The sequence below is a fragment of the Alexandromys fortis genome, unplaced genomic scaffold, assembly GCF_014885135.2.
Source record: "Alexandromys fortis isolate MF-2015 unplaced genomic scaffold, M_Fortis_MF-2015_v1.1 scaffold_43, whole genome shotgun sequence".
Taxonomy (NCBI): Eukaryota; Metazoa; Chordata; class Mammalia; order Rodentia; family Cricetidae; genus Alexandromys; species Alexandromys fortis.
In genome coordinates this window covers 2,167,287-2,173,196 of record NW_026067928.1, presented here as the reverse complement: position 1 = coordinate 2,173,196, position 5,910 = coordinate 2,167,287, and positions in this window count along the sequence as shown.

The window sequence follows — 5,910 nt, the reverse complement described above, 5'->3', positions numbered from 1 at the left end:
AGCTGACCAGGAATGGCGGGCTTTGCAAACCCCAAATCCCACCCTCAGTGACATATCTTCTTCAACAAGCCACACCTCCCAAGTCTTCCAAAAACAATTTCAACAAACTGGGGACAAAACATTTAAATATATGAGCCTATGGAGGCCATTCTCATTCAGACCAACACAACCAGCAAAATAGTAATGCGTGTATCTATGGAGAGATGGAGTAGGCATTTTAATATGTTTGTAATCAAACTCATAGTCAATGTGCTTTGAGAAATCATACCGTATAATTGACAAAACCTAAAATAATATTGTAAACCATTCAAATAGTAAAATTGGTTTCAGGACACGTGGTCACATCATGAGAAGAAGTAAAAAGCCTTTGACAAAATCAAACATGCCGTCATGATAAAAGGCCTGGAGAGATGGAGAATACAAGGGACATAACTCAACATAATAAAGGCAACTTACATCAAAACCATAGGCAACATCAATCTAAACAGAGAGAAACTCAAGCCATTTTCACTAAAACCTGGACTCCTTAAACAAGAAACACATATCTTTTACAACTATAGTGTGGTTCAGAACCAATTCTTCCTTGTATTATTTTTACATAAGTATCTATATTTTGTGTTACCTATCTGCAAAGTTAGACAGTTTTAAAGGAAAGGGAGAATTATCGACAAATTAAATACTTCTTCTTCTTAACTTCGTTGCTGTTAACCGTTTCCACTGGAATTACAGATTTTAGAAAATCAAAGTGCTGGTGGAGAATGGCCTCCAGGTAAGACACAATAGACTAATGGCCTTGATAGGAAGTCACAGGCATGTTCATACAGAGCATCTTTAGAATGGACACCCTAACATAAACATAGCAGATAGTTTTTGTAGAAAGAAGCAGAACTTTATATGTTGGTACAATCCCTCCAGCATTCTCCCTTGCATTCCACTTATGGAATGATCAAAAACCAACAGACTCTAACATATGTTCCACATACATATGCCATACACATATCAAATGTGGCTTGTTACTGCCATGCTGTAGTTTCAAATTCTGCCACTTGATGGCAGTTATAGCAAAACTCAGTTAAGAGAGGGACAAAGAAAATCCCCAAGTGCACAGCAAAATCCCCAGAGCCATGGCCCTCCTAGTCTTTCACATTGCTATTCAGAATTAAGAGGACAGCTAAACAGTGTGGCAATCCTAGGGTGAAGCTGTTTGCTCATACGGGAGGGGACAGGAAGAGAAATGCAGGGGCAAAGTGAGAAATAGGACAGAATTCAGAAGAACAGTTCTCAAATTTAGTCACAGGTCATGACAAAAAATTCACAGTAAAGTAACCAGCATTAGCTATTCTGATTCTAAGGTTTCTAATGGAGCACCCATATAGACAGGGGGAAACAATTTTAGCTTTCACACACACACACACACACACACACACACACATTGTGATATCTATATACAACTGTAACTATACTCTATTACACCTAAAAAAAAACTATGCCATAAAGTTAAAGTGTTTCAAACTATTAGATTTTATTGGTTTATGGAAAGACTGGATTCTCAACCATATATGTGCAAATAGAAATGGGTGTTTGTTATCTAATAGTCAGAATCAGAAAAACAAGTTAGCCTGCCGGACAGAAAATGAACATGTGGGCCCTATCTTTAAAAAGGAGGCCAAGTGATTACCAAGATATTAAAATATAAAGTATTTTTCTTTACACAAGTGTCTTTTGATTTATTGTTGATATTTTAAGTTTGTTATTTTCTATCAAAGGATAGCACATTAAAATTAAATTGTTAATATATACATTGACCATTTAGTCTCATAGTATACATTCTTAGTTTTAAATACAGACCTGAAGGCATTTCTACCTACATACTGAAGAACCAAACTATGCAAGCTATTTTGAGACCTGTGCATATGTGTATTTTCTTCTTGCTGGTAAAATGGGAAAACTGAAGAACTCATTCAGCCACATTTTCATGTTTTTTTTATTTAAAATGCACACATTTTTCTTACAATGACGTTACATTTGACTTACAAGTAAGGATGGATTGAGATGTAAAGGAACTACGGATTTCTTTCTCTTTCCATCTTCGTCACCATTTTCAGCAGACATTAATGCAGAGAACAAGGATGGATACAAAAAATACACTGGACTCTTTAGTCTTTTATATTTGATAATATGTGTTTTGCCATCTTTTCTGTAATTGGAGCTAGTCGTGGTTTAAATGGATGGTGTCCCACATTGAAGAAGTCCCCATTTACTCACTGGGATATGTAGCAACTATTCTTTGCAATTGCTTTTAGTATTGTTGAACTCCCATATATTGGCAGGTCGTGGAATGGAATTCAGTGCTGATTGGGTACTGAGAGGACAGCATACAACTGTGTGAAGAGCTACAGAGATATCTCAGTCAGGTGCTTAGTAAAAGCATAGGACTTTGAATTTGATCTCCAGAACCAATTGGAAAATGAACTAAGCCCAGAGGTGCATGCTGATAATTCCAAGACTAAGGCACAGAGACAGGCCCACAGGTCTGCCAGTGTTGCCTTATGTGCCAATTTTTAAACCAGAATGAGAGCTTTTCTGAGATAAAAAGGATGGTGCCTGAAAAATGGCACTTGAAGTTGATTATAGCTTCAGCATGCATGCAGATATCTGTGCCTTTGGGCAGGCACGTGCATACTGCATTCCCTACCCACACACGAACGGGGGCAAGAACGGTCGATTTCCACTCTTCTTTCATGTATCTCATTGTCTTCAGACATTAGACTTCAACCTAAAACACCAGCTCAGAGAAAACGTAACTGAAAATTCCATGAGAAACAGCAAAACGTTAGGCCAAGTATTGCACACTTCTGAGCATAGGGTGTTGACCGAGAAGAGTTGACAGCTCTGTAAACTTTGTGACATGGACCTTGCTAATAGTATTCAGTTATTTAAAGTCCACTTGTGGGACACAGGTCAGTACATGATATAACCAAGTGGTTGTTATCAATAAAGCAAATTGACTAGCCTCAAAGACTTCCCTTCGTTTTGTTGAAAGCCAAGGATTCGAACTGACTTTGTGGAGGCTGTCTCTAACAATTACTGAAAACAACTTCATTTCTGGAGGCACATCCAAACACCCATGTGCCAAATCATCTTACTGCCTGGTATGCAGGAGGTCTTCACAGCTGGGACAATGCAGGGAAGCAAGGTCAATGAAAAGCAGGCTACTTTTGCAAGGCTAGTTGATGAAAGGAGAAGAGGAGGCAAGGATGTGGTCTCCATCATCACCCCCTCAATGAGTCAACTATAGAAAGCACTGTGCATAAAAGTACAATCTGGAGACTGATTCCCTTAAGCCATGTTCGAGGTACATACATATGGGTACCCATTAGAAAGACCTTACAAGGTTTCAAGGCAACTAGAGGCTCAGTCTGCAGAGTAAAATAACTGTTATTTATTAAATGACAATGAAAATGAAATTTAACTTGCATTAATTTTGTACAAAGCTGTTAATCAAATATTTCTGGTTTGATCCAGAAAACTAGAATACAACGAATCCTTACAGAGGAACAAAATATTGTCTTTTAGATAAGAAATAATGTACATTCTAAGATTTTATTCTTATGGCATAGCCCCAGAAAATGTGGATAAGGAAGTCAGATGTCTATTGAACTCTCAGAAAGTAAATTTCTAGTTTTCTTGGCTTAACAATATAAATGTGTTTCCTTTATCTTTCAGGTTGGAATTGTTTTTTTAATTGAGCATAGTTCTTTCCCATATAGGACATCTGATTTTAATAAAATAAGCTTAATTTATAATAGATGTATTTTATACATTTATCAGTCTTCTTCATACAGGCAAATACTTTTAGTCTTTTCTATGCTTCATCAGAAAATTTTAAAAAGACTTTATAAGAAGGTGGTTTAGAATATCCCTTGTATTTTACTTAATACCTCTACCTGAAAACAAATGTGGAAGTTTTTAATTTTATAGCCCCTTTATTCAAAAGAAAAGACCATAGAATAGAGGCGAAGGAAATTCAAAACTTATTAAGGGACTGTGGCAACACACCAACACACACAAATTCTGCATAGGCTCAAGCCAGATGGGGTCCCAGCACTGAGGGGGCAAGTGGACACAGGATACAACTCCTAACTAGGAAGCTGTCTGCAATTGATACTCTATTGGAAAGGAAAAAAAAATGTTTTTCTATAAGGGAATCTCTCTGGGTATATTGGTCACATTTAGGGTAGGATTCATGGCCATTGCAAATTATAATTTTTCAAGATAATCTTACATAAAGAATAATTGAACCTCAGATTTTGAAATCCATGAGTTATCACAAGATCCTTTTTTCAACAAAGGAATATTTAATCTCTAAAGTTTGTAAGATGATTTGTAGGATGTTGGCATTGGCACTAAGGAGTGGTGGCCCTGAGAGCGAGGATGACTTAAGAACATTTGTTGCGTGCTGAAATCCATATATAAGAGGGACTGTTCATTGTTTATACAGAGTTTCTGTGTTGATATCACTCAAGGCACAACTTGTAGATTTGATTTCTGATCTATTTGAGAAATGACCTGAATAAGCTTTTGAACATTCATATGTCACCCCAATAACCAACAAAATGTCTTGGGAGATTCTCTTCTACATTAACACAACAGTTGCCTTTCCATGTATTGGAAAAGCTCTCAATATATAACTGACCTTGCTTTTTTATTACTGTTAGGAATAGTAGCCTAAAATCAACTGTTCAAAACTCAAATCATGATCCTGGCAGATGTTCTGTACCAGTAATTGGCTTATATCCAACACTTCTGTATAACAGGTCAAATCATTCAGATTTCCATGGATTTATTTTACCAATTAATCATTCTTTCACCTGATGTTAATTGTCAGAGATGTAATATGCTTATAGATACATCTTAACATTTTATGTCTATGAAAAGGTTTGGATAATGGTAAATACTAGCTTGGAATTCATTTCCAATATATGCCTATTTGTTGAAGCAGAGGGAGAGAAATATTTGAAGATGATCTCAACCCTTCTTGTCATTGATTTGGCCCTCTTCCAAGCAAAAACAACATGTCTTATTTTCAAAAGCATATTTTAAGTGCTGTTTATGTTACTTTTCATGTTAAACATGACACTTCACTCTCAAACTGCAGTGACGAATTCTCACAGTCCACAGTTTTGTGTGTGTGTGTGTGTGTGTCAAATAATATTGACCTTGAGCATGCTGGTGTTCAAATCTCAAGGATTCATTTCAGGAAACAACATTCATGAAGATATATGATCCACACATTATTCTAGGTACTGTAATTTTATTCTGAGATCAAGCAAGCTGAATACTTATAATACATTCTTTCGGTATAATAATGATTACTTTTACTGCATTTTCTCATGAGAAAAGCACTGACACCATTAGGGAACATAATAAAAAAATAATAAGAAACAACAATCATTAGCAGGACTAGCCCTAGGGATACTGAGAACATTTTCACTTTTATCACACATAAAGGAGATCACATAACACTGCGTTTCCCTTACAGAAATCATGATTGCTTTGACAGAACCCTGAAGAAATTCTCCCTTCTGTGTTGGGAAAGCTCACCTCTATAAGGTAGACATATTCTCATTGTCTGTATTAACTTTTCTTCTAGCTTTATTGTGTTTTCTTTTAAAACAAAATTTCTGGCCATTTTCTAAAATTCAAATATTTTATTTTTTTTGAGAATTTTTTAAAAGTACTATATTTACATAATTTTCAACCTCTCTCTCTACCACCTCCAATGTCCACCTTATACCATCTCAAATTCATGAACACTTATTTTATAATTATTGCTGCTTTACACACAGAGACACCCACACCCTACTTCCTCCATTTTGTGCTGCCCTGCATATAAGCATTTAGGACTAA